Here is a 12,242-nt window from a genome sequence, read left to right as displayed (position 1 = left end):
CTTTAGATTTACATTTATATTAAAAAGACAAGCTATTCAAAGCTGCGAAATCCCCGCATAAATCAGACTGCTCTGCCCAGTGCATTCATTTGTATGGGACTGAAAGAGCAATGCATTAAATCAAATATTGTGCAAGAAGGGTACAGGTAAAACCTGTACTGTCTTTAACTGAGACGTGTATCTGCCTGTGTAGTACCATTCAAATACTTCAGTCCTTTATTTCTGTTATGTTCTAATCTTATCCTGCAAAAAGTCATGAGCAGCATTAGAACACTTCAGGATCACACTATAGCACACCAGTATTAGAAGTAAGACCTGCTTTGAAAGACTGCTTTTATGAAATGTTGAGGTGCAGTGTGGTAAGGAAAAGTCTGGGAAAAATGGAGCATCTCACAGCCTCAATAGAAGTACATTTTAATTTCACTGACAGTATCAGTGACATCGATCTGCTCAGATATTATGATTGTAATGTTATCACCTCTGGTTACAATACGAGTAACAAGGATAGAGAGAGAAAAAGAGTTTCAGAGGTAGGAATATACAGGGAAGATCCCATTACCTTGGATTATACCTGTAGGTCATAGAACCATGAATAAATTAGTTTGGAAGAGACCTCCGGGTATTATCTAGCAGAACCTCCTTGCCCAAAGAAGAATTAGTCCAGGTTGCTCAGGACCATGTCCAGTCATGTTGAACACCTCCTGGGAAGAAGATTCCATAGCCACTCTGGGCAACCTCTTCCAATATTTTACCACCCTTAAGATAATAGAAAAAAAGGTCCTGATATATAATTTCAACTTCTCACATTCCAAAACTTGTTTCTTTTGCATCTTATTCTATTACTACACCTACAAAAAGAGAGAAATCAGACTTGAAGACTACAGGGCCAAACAGTCCCAAACTCCTCCACTGGTACATCCATTATCCAGTTGGAGGTGAAGACAACAGTGATGAGAAATGGCAAATTGCCACAAGAAAGACTCATAAGAGGATAAAACCTGCCTCGAAGCTGGAGGTCTGCAGAATTGAGAAGGAAAAAGAGACAGTAACAGGCAAGTCATCAAAGCTGAGTAAGGCAGCCAGACCTGCTCTCCACTGCATAACAACTACTGCAACTAAGAAAAAGTGACGGGTGATAGTGGTGGGTGATTCTCTTCTGAGGGGTACAGAGGCACACATTTGTTGTCTTGACCCACTATCTAGAGGGGTCTGCTGTTTGCCAGAGGCATGCATCAGGGATGTGATGGAGAGGCTGCCAGACTGTGCATGCTGCACAGTACTGCCTGCTGCCACTGTTTCAATAGGCACCAGTGACACAGCTGTTAGCAACCTGAAGAATATCAAGAGTGACTACAAGGAGCTGGGAACTGCAGTGAAGAACTCAGAAACACAGGTAGTCTTCTCATCAATGCTCCTGGTTAGGGGCATCGGGAAGGAAATGTCTGACAGAATTAACAATAAATGGTTAAGGGAATGGTGTCGTGAGCAGAGCTTTGGCTATTTATGTCATGGAACTAGTTTTGAGAAATCTGGTCTTCCAGGGAAGGATGGGGTTCATCTCAGAAAAGAGAAAAACCATCTTTGGCAGCAATCTTTCCAATATAATCAGGAAAGCTTTAAACTAGAGTTGCCATGAGTGGGGATCCTCAAACCATCTCACTTTGAGGCTGATGATGGTAATGGATGCTCTGGGCCTGGAGCTGGATCACAGGCAGTAAGACAGCCCCTAAGGTGCAGGATAATTCAACTCCAATGGGTAAATCAGCCCCAATGGGAGCCCAACTCAAATGCCTGTACACTGATGCACAGAGTATGGGGAATAAGAAAGAAGTGTTGCAAGCATGTGCATGCTTACAGTACTATGGTGTAACTGGCCTCACTGCGACGTGATGGGATGGCTCTCATGACTGGAATGTAGGAACAGATGGGCATAAACACTTTAGGAAAGCCAGGCAGGGGAGAAAGGGAAGGGGGTACTGCTCTCTACATCAACGATCATGCGGAGCCTGTGGAGCTCCACCTGGGGATAGATGAGGAACTGACAGAGAGCTTATGGGTGAGGGTTAAAGGAAAGGCAGAAGAAGGAAAACGTTGTAGTGAATCTGCTACAGGCTACCTGACCAGGAAGACTGAGTGGATGAGGCCCTGTATAAACACGTAGGAGCAGCTTCACATTCACAAAACATGGTCCTCAGGGAGCACTTCAACCACCTTGGTATCTGTTGGAGAGACAACACAACTGGGCACCAGAAATCCAAGAGGTTTCTGGAATATGTTGATCATAACTTCCTCTTCCAGGTGGCACAGGAACCCCTGAGAAAAGGTGCTATGTTGGACCTTGTCCTCACCAACGAGGAGGGGATGCTGAGTAATATGAAGCTCAAGAGCAGCTTTAGTTGTAGTGACCATGATACGGTGGAGTTCAAGATCCTTAGGGCATCAAAGAGGGTGCACAACAAGCTTGCTACTCTGGACTTCGGAAGAGCACATATGGAACTGCCCAGGAAACTGCTTGAAAGGGTGACATGGGAGAAAGCCCTGGAGGGAAGAGGGGCTCAAGAAAGCTGGTCAGTATTCAAGGACCATCTCCTCCAAGCCCAGAAGCAGTGCATCTTGACAAAAAGAAGGCAGGCAAGAATGCCAGGAGGTCTCCATAGATCAACGAGTTGCTCCTGGACTTACTTAAGTGCAAAAAGTGTGGAAGCAGGAATGGAATTTGGCAGAGCAGCCAGGGATCAGGTTAGAAAAGGTAAAATCCTGACAGAATTAAATCTAGACAGGGACATAAAAGGGAACAAGAAGAAATTCTACAAATATATCAGTGATAAAAGGAAGTTCACTGCAAGATGAAGGTTGCTAAGTTGGAAGTTGGTGGTTGCTTAGATATGCTGGTTGTATCTAGTATGGCCAAGCACAGGAGAATCCCAAGCACGGGCAGCTTCAAAAGCGTGAATTTATCAAACCTCAAGTAAGTTACAAACAGAATCAATTGGGGAAATACGCCTGGGCAGAACAACCTATGTGGAAAAAAGTAGCTCCTTAGGAGAGTTTATTAGCTAGCCAAAAGCCAAGGAAAAGAATTTTGGCCATACTGTTTTCAGTGGCTAAGAGAAAGACACCATTAGAAATAAATAAGCAATTTATAACAAATAATAAAATTGGAAATGGATCACAATAATGATGAATGAAGAGCCACAAATCTTGGAAAACTGATAAGGGAGAATAAAACTGCCAGAGAATGAGGTCTGTGGTTATAAGGTCTGAAGACAATATCAAGATATTTGAGATTAGTATGAATTTGAATGCATGCACATACTCAGAAATGTTTTGCTATGACTAGAAGAGATGATAAAATTGCCTTTAGTGATGCAGAAGAGACAGAATAAAAATTTCCTTACTAAATTTGGAAGAAAGCAGTGTAATATATGTATTTTAAATCTGACTGATGAACTAATCATTGAGGCATTGAAAACTGCTACTAACATTTTAAAATCTACTGGCCCAAATTATTTGCACTTAAGAGTCATAAAAGAACTAACGGGTTCAGAATTCACCTCTGCCAATTTTTAACAAACCTTGGAATGATGGAAAATGAACAGAAAACCAATTCTCTGTGATGGTGCTACATTAATAACAAAAAAGAGTAAGAATTATACCAATAAGTATAAATTTGTTAACATGATTCAGTTCTAGTGAAATAAGGGAAATGTTTTTAACTGTTTACTTGAGAAGGACCTGAAGGGTATGGTTGTGATTACTGCCAATGCATGTATTTGGGGAAATCAGTAAGGTAGAGTGCTTGTTCTGGAAAGACTGCAGGTTACACTGATAAAGACAACAATATTGACATAATCTCTATAAATTTTTATGAGGCAGATACTTTAATTCCTCATCACACTGTTCAAAATTATAAAGTATCCAAAGACTCTAATTCAAAGTGGCAGGAAAAAAGAACTACAGCTTCCTCTGGAAATTGCCAGCTTTCTTAGCAAAAGGGTGGGAGGCTTTGGCTGACAGTACACGCTCACAAACAAGTAGCCTGGGGAAAGTGCAAATCTGGTGGCCCAGCAACCACAAGTGGCTTTTCTTAGATGTGAAAGCCTTGTTACCTCCTCCCTGACTGTGGAATCAGTGCACTGACAGTATGTACCTAGGAAGATATTTTCAAAGCCTTGTCACTTAATGAAGTCAGAAATTTTCAACTCCTTAAAGTTTGAGTCATTTTGAAGATAAGGTTGTAACAAACCAGGAATTTCCCCTGGTTTCCTGTTGAAAGAGGCTGTTTAATCTGTTTTTACTTAAACTTAACAGAAGAAAACTGAGCAACTAAGTAAGGCTGGCAGGGGAAATTTTTTTTTAAAGAGCAATTAGAGTAAATTATTGGTAATTGAAAACAGGGGATTAGAATTTTGTGCAGTCTAAACTTTATATAATTAGTACCAATTGTATAAAAAAACCCCATATTATGGCTATCACACCTTTTATTTAATCTCAACTTTTCAACCTCCTTTTTTTTTTTTTCTTTTTTTTTTTTTCTTTTCTGACGTTGGCTTTTTTCCGAAGAAGGGCTTAATGTATCCACTCTGCAGCTTCCCACAGCCTGTGACCTGCAGCACTGTGTACAGGCAGACTGAAGGGAATTTCTGAAGGATTTTTCAGAATGAATCTAGAGTGCTTTTTTTTTTAGGTTCATTTCTCTTTTAGTAATGATAAAGAAGTTCCACGGCGGAGCATTTATTCTGACCCATGGGGAATGTGTCTTGATTTGTTTTCTGCCTGAAGACTGATGAAGCTGCTGGCATAGAATGTCAGTTGTTGGCCATGCTGGCAAAAAAAGGTATTTGTAGTTTTTAAGAACCACCATTAATCATCCTTCATGTCAGAGAATGAAGAGCGCAGCAGTGCCAGCATATTTCTAAGAAAAGAAGGAACACACAAAAAGGGAAACTGGACAGGAGGGCTGTCTGTGTGTACTAATCTACGTAAATAACACATTTCTTCTACCTGTTGGTAATTAAAGAAATAGATAGGAAAAAACATAAAACCTATCATAGGCAGGAGGCACTGATCTACAACAAATGTTGCAGATATCTGTATTAGTTACTATGGGATATCCATGAGCAATGGATTCTTGAACTGCCATGGAGGAAAATTCAGCCAGAAATAAATCTCAAACTCTTCTCTTAGGAAATTAAAAAAAACCTGATAGTTTTAAAATTATATTTGAGCAAGAATGAATGGCTATATATTCATTCTAACAAATCTGATGTAGAAATTAGAAGATTTCTAAACACTGAAGAATGAATGTATGGAACATAGACGTAGGTGCAATCCAGCCTAAGCTACAGAGGAAGCTCAGAGAAAGTAGAAAATGTAGGCGTTGGCTATAGTAAGGTCATAAAATGGAGTGGATAAGTTGATAGGTTGACAAAATGGACTGAGAAAAATGATGTGTTGGGCAGGGTACTGCCCAACTGCGTTAGGTACAGGGTTTCTGCCCAACTTGCTCCTCAAAGTAAGAGCAGGCAGAGTAAGAGCAAGTGTCAGAGGAAACCCTGCCTGAGAATAGCCAACCAGGTACACGTGTCTGCACAGAAATGAAAAGGCTACAGAGTTTTGCAGTATCTGCCAAACACATCAAAAGAACAAATCTTTAGTACTGTAAAAAAAAAAGCAACACAACAAACACCTGTAAGTTACAGTGATCTCTAAGGCCATCTGTAAATTCTCTTTTGGCATCTCTTTCCTCTGAGTATAGCTTTACTGAATGGACCTAGCATGCTTTGATCTGGGTGTGGTAAGGAAGCTGACTAGAGTTTATGCACCTGCTCCCCCTAAGATTTTCAACCGAAGCTGCCTGGGCATCCGTCTCCTCCTCACCATTCCACCTTTTAACCTTTTCTTGTAAATGATGCTGCCCTGTTACTAAGGCCTGGAACTTCTCCATCGGCGTGGCATTTTACTTTTCGACATTTCATGCCTGTTCCATGTGTGAATAATTTTACTTTAGCTATTTATTTCTATTTCTGCTTCCACTTTCGCTGGCATTGCATCTGTGTTTTTTTTTTTTCATGTTAAGATATGAACTATTCATGCCTCTTTTAACTAGCTGTTCTCAGAAATTGCAGTTTCTTCCCTTATTCTTCTATGGAAGAGCTTCTTACAGTCATTTTGTCTCCAACCCAAGTATTTTCCTGCCTTGTGCCTATGACTTTGTGAACTAGTTCAGCTCACTACAGTTGTTGGGCTTTTGCTTGGCATTTGAACATTTTCAGGTTTTGCTGACATTATTTGGCATGCTTATTTCCTTTGCTATTTCAGTTTCTGTAGTCTTTACTGATACACTCTAAAATTGGTTGCTTAGTATCACATGATCCCTGCCTTTTAAATACCAGTGGGATTTTGATTCAGTGGTCCTTCAAGCAAAAAAAAGAGACCCTATGGAGTGGGGAAACATATTCTGCTTCTTTTTTTTCTGAATTCCTTCTGAAAAAATGGGTAGTATTTCTTGTTACGGACACAATGTTCTTCCTACCTTCATATTAGCATTTCAAAACAAAGTTCCCTTCTGTCTCTGCACACAAAATGCAACCAATACTCTCCATACAAGTGCTGTTTCTTTAATCATCTTCCATTTTAAAAGCTCTGATGATTTTCATGTATGACACAAAGAGCTGATTGCATGTGAACTTTTACAAGATTTCTTCACCATCCCATCATTTTTAAAGTTGCCATGTTATGCACACAGTGCTGCCACAGAGACTTTGAAACACAACATGTTTTCACTGTGTCTTTTTCTATACTGAGATTTGTCATTTTCACCCAACATCTTCCACTAACTTTGTTTTTTTTTTCTTTGTTCACTGGGACTTGCTATTTCCACCTTAGGGACTTGGTTGCATTATAGTCCTATTAAGTACAAATTCTAGGTAAAAAGAAAAGTGCAAACAGTAAGCACAACACTCATGCTGTATCTTTCAGTCTGGCTTTAGTTTCTCCCTCTGTCCATGTGTAGGAAAATACACACAGAAACCTGCCAGGGGTTATTTTACGATTAGATGGAACATAAACTTCCACAGCAGCATTTATGGGGAGGCTGGATAGGCTCTCTGAGGCATGAAAGGACTGGCTGTAATGCTCTGAAGATGTCCAAGTAAGATCAGCAATTTTTATGCATGCTTGAAAGGGATGGGATGAAACTAGCTTCACTGCTCCTGAGGGGAGATGGCTCAGTGTTATCAGTTGTCAGTGTGCGCACATGGATTTGTGTGTACTTCTGGAAGGGAAAAGAAAGAGAGTATGTCATCACAGTGAAGGTATATAATCACAGGAGAGAAATCTCCAGTCCAATCTATTGGCATTTGTATCAAGAGTGGCAACATTAGGCACCGTGGCCACTAAAAGAAGCAGCAGAAACATCTTTCTTCTTCATCTTCCTCACTCGGACTCAATTACTGTATGTCTTTGTTCAGTCAGCTGAACCTTTCCTGGAAATGCTGGGTTCTCCTTGTACGTATGGCACTGATTCATACCTTAATAAAGGCAGAACAATCCAAAAGGTCAAGCTTACCGCTCACAGACATGAATGTTTATCTGGGAAATCCCAAGATAGCAGGGAGACCACACAGCTGGAACAGCATAGTTGGAACACAGACAGGGACCCGTGGGGATTTGTGATTAGGAAGTCTCATGTAGTTGGAATGGGATGGTGCTAGCACGTGCATGTGCATAAAGAATATCCTAACTGCTAACTAGAAGCTGCTTTGAATTACCACATAAGGTTTTTATTGGACAGATTTCGATTGCAGCTTCTGCAGAGAAGCCTTACAATGTTACCCCAATGTCTGGGTATGTTTGATTACAGCATAAGCTCAGCTCAGACATGGGAAAGGAAGAACATTTGGCACCACGGGCTGGATAGTTTATAGGCCTTGGGAAGGAGGACAGGAGAGAAGCAGAATGTATTAGCTAAGTGACTGGGAGGATCATGGAAAAGTGTTTGGGACACTTTCTAACAAATCAAAAGAAGGCTGTGTGTCTGGCTTTCATAATCCTTCATGGAGATCAGTACCACTGGCTTGACTTTTAGCCTGAACAGAGATGGATGGCAAACCTCTGTATTACTGTTGCCGGTCATCATAGGCACCTGATGGCTTCATGGGGCAGCAAGGATGAGGACAGGACCTGGGAAACAGAAATGCATCCTTCTCTGCTGCACATGCCATTCTGAAGTCAGCTGGGTAAATGCAGAACATGTTGCCTAAGCACAGCATCTGTGCAAGTCATGTATCTGCCCTGTGTAGCTGTGACCAATACTCAAGCTTTTGGGGTTCATTTTGGCCTTCAGAACAAGGAAGCACATGAACTTCATATGGGATATGAGATGGGATTCATAAGACAAGGAATAATGGCCTAAAACTTGAACACAGGAAGTTCTGTACTAACATGCGAAAGAACTTCTTTACATTAGGGCTGACAGAGCACTGGAACAGCTTGTCCAGAGAGGTTGCAGTGTCTCTGTCTATGGAGATATTCAAGACCCTCCTGACTGTCTACCTGTGCAACCTGTTATAGGGTACCTGCTTTATCAGGGGGGTTGGACTTGGAGATCTCTTGAGGTCCCTTCCAACCCCTGGGCAATACTGTGATTCTGTGATTTCATGCTAAATGACAGTGCCTGGTCAGTTTGCCTTCATGCCTTCTATGAAGGAAGATAATTCTATGAAAGAAGATAATTAAGGAAGCTGATAAAAGGAGGAATAGCTCCATTAGTTTTACATCAAATTGTAAATTCTCCTCTAATAGCAGAAGTTTTCACTGTCTATCCTCAGACTCATTCTAATTCAGAAGCATTAGCTGAATGAGGACATTTTACCCCAAGCTTTGGTTTCCAAAGGACTGGTTCATTATAGTTCTAAGATTTGAATGTCCATCTCTTTCATGTTGCTTCTATTTCTAAAGAGAAACATCTTTTAATTACTCTTTTAGCATGCAATGAAGATAGTGTGGAGCTATCAACAAATGTCAAATGGAAATATATGCAGGGGACATTCAGTTTTCTGCATGTTTATGACTGACTTTCTTTCAATATATATATATATGTATATTAATTTCAATATACATATATATAGAATAAAATCACTTGAAAGCAAGGAGTGAAATTGGATCTCATTAAAAAGCGGAGTTAGTGAAATGGTGACAGATGGGTCATGCTGGGAAGAAGATCATTGAAAAAGACTGGGATAAGTTAGTGAGTTTGCAATTATAAAGCATGTGGCTTTGTAATTTCTAACCCCCAGTTCTGCAAAGCAATCATTGCATTTGGATCCATGTATCTGCAGGGAGGCTCACTGAGACAAGCATGAAGGTCTGGATAGAGCAACAGGCACATGCAGCTATTCCAAAACATAGCTGTAAGGAAGAATCCCTCTTTTCTAGCCAAATTCTAATTCACCCTCTCCAGAATGGAAGAACACTTCACTATAAAATATAAAACTGCATTTCACACTCCCCTGTACCCACTAACAGATCTGGGCTAGAATTTTAAGTAAAAATATGAGCCTTTCAAACATGGTTTTTTTGATCTTCCACTGTTGAATATTGCCCATATCTCATTATGCCTCTGGCAATGGAAGACAGGTTTTTAATTATGTTTCTAAGAGGGCTCTGACTTTCTTTTACATACAATGTGGAAAATCTTTATCTTGACTTTAGTAACAAATTTGGCAACAGGAAACTGTAACCTATTTACTTAGAATACTCTCATCTTCATTATTGTAAAGATGTCTTAGTGATTCTATTTTTAGGACTGTGCAAATAGGGCATTAATCTTGCTTTGCTTTTAGAGCAGATTGTCTTTGAATGTAAAATGTCAGATGTGTGAGATTTGTGTCCATCTGCGCAATCAGCATGATTTTTATTTCCAGAGATTGCTTCAGTCATCGAGTCCCATCATCTGCAAACCCAGCGCACCATGCAGATGATGCATGTAAGTCATTATACATTTTCTTCCATGTGTTTAACAAGCTCCAATAATTTTAGGATGTTTCTTCCATGGCACTCTATAGGCAGCCATTTGGTTTCAAGGTCCTGAAACAATGCATTTTCTGATACTTGTTTCTAAGTGTATTTGGAAAGCTTATTTTCACTTCCTCAGCCAAAGAATGGCACTGCTGCTGCTGATCCCAACTCTGAGACCTCACATTTTCTTTTACAACCCAATATTTGTGCCAGATCTGTACCTCTGTTCAGGAGTTATTGTGCCAGAGTTCAGTTTTCATAGCTGCAGATTTACTGGCAGAGTGTAACGATCTTGCATGGTTCCAAAATTCTTTTTTGATGTGCAAGTTTCTTCATGCCTTAGGGAAGCACAGAAGAAAGCAAGGGAGTACTTGATACAGTAGAAAATATGTGCTGGAGGCTGATACTATAGGAGGAGCTGGCATCTTAATAGTGAATCAGAAATGCTAAGAGAGAAGGATGTCATGTCAGCAAAGAATGGGAGGATGAGAAGTTTGAAGTAAAACAGCAAAGACAATTGCATGCAAAAAAAGAAAAAAATCTTTCCATTAGCACTTTGAATGGAGCAGAAAAGTGCAAGACTGCCTTTATGAGAAGCACACTCAAGGCCTATGGGGAAAAGTTTGGGTGAGGTGATGAAAGAGAAAAGCTGTGTCTTTGATATGTTACATAGAAAAAACTCAACAAGGTGTGATTCAGAGCATGGATATGAGGATATAGGGGCATTTCAGAGCAGAAGATCATGAATGGGCTATGAGCCTGAATTAAGAGAAAACTATATGCTCTACCTTGATCAAGTAAGGAAGTAGGAGAATAGGATTAGGGAAGTGTTAATCATCCTATAGCCACACTGAGGACAAACAAAGGCTAGCCTTCATCATGCAGGTATAAGGGTAAGTGGTGTTTAGAACAAAATGGGGTCTGAATTGAAGAGGTAGATTTGTGGAAAGACTATATAGAAATAACAGTAAAATATATATTTATGCACGTTCAACAGCACAGGGAGTATGCGTATAAAGAAAGATAATAGCCCAAACACAACATCCTGCGGAAAAGCTTGGCTGGAGTTTTTTCCAAAGCAATGATGATTGGAGGGATGAGATGAGAAATGTGAAAACAGAATCACAGGAATCATTAGAGACAAAATTTCATGAAAAGTGTGCTCTCTGGAGTCCAGTCACAGTCAGTTTAGATGCCAGTTTGAGCTTTGTCAGATTGGCCACAGAACTTCGGGATCAGAGGAAAGCCTGAAAAATATTTGGGAAAAAGAAGCTTTGAAAATAATGACTGAAGACAGTGTGCCCAGATTGTGAGGCTTAACAGGACCTTTCTGACCATTTCAAGAGCAAGGAAAGAATATGAGAACATTGTCTGAGCCATCTGTACTGTCAAAGGAAAATCAGACTTATATTTTCTACCTTTAGGAAATGTGAACTATCCTATTAAGTCTCCAGAAATGTTGGCTTGAGGAAATTAAGTGACCTCAGTGCTGATGAGCAAGCATTTTTGTACTTCAAGCTCCTGGTTACATAAGTAGTCAAAGATAATAAAGCGAATACTGGAAATTCCTGGTTCTCATGAAGACTTTTAAGTTTCAGCACAAGGCATTTATGAGAAAGTTCTGGGCATTTATGAAAAAACACTAATAGATGCAGAACCTATATATTGTATCACAAGCTTATGAAAACAACTAATTCAATATCATTCTATATTTAATGTTGTTCAGCTACAGACCAATGCTACTGCAGTGTGGAAAATCACTGGCAGGTTTACAGGGATATGCATATTACCCAGTATGACAGAATCAAAGGATGAAAAACGACTTGTAGACTTTGGTGAGAGCAAGAAAGTCAAAGTATGCACAAAACTGAAGAAAAACTTCATCATAGTTTAGACACAGTTTAGACACAGATGCTTTAGAATTTGGAAAGGTCATCATAAACTCCGAAGCCTACAGAAATGTCATTTCCTCGCCATGAGCTAAACATGAAGAAACATTTTATAAAGAAATTGGAAGCTTCTGCTCAGTCTTTTAAAGACTACAAAGCAAAAGAAAAACTAGTAGCTGGCAGAGAAGAGTGAAGTAAAGGCCAAAATGCTGGACAACAAAGGTCTTCATGGACTGATCTATTTTTTTCAGACTGTAATAAGCAATTTAACAACTGAAGAGGGGAACATGTGAAGATATATGGCTTCACCAGATCAAAGCTAGAAGACAGATG

Source organism: Centrocercus urophasianus, unplaced genomic scaffold, assembly GCF_019232065.1.
Source record: "Centrocercus urophasianus isolate 14NV4802_14NV808 unplaced genomic scaffold, USGS_Curo_1.0 seq_12, whole genome shotgun sequence".
Taxonomy (NCBI): domain Eukaryota; kingdom Metazoa; phylum Chordata; class Aves; order Galliformes; family Phasianidae; genus Centrocercus; species Centrocercus urophasianus.
Note: the sequence above shows the minus strand (reverse complement) of the source record.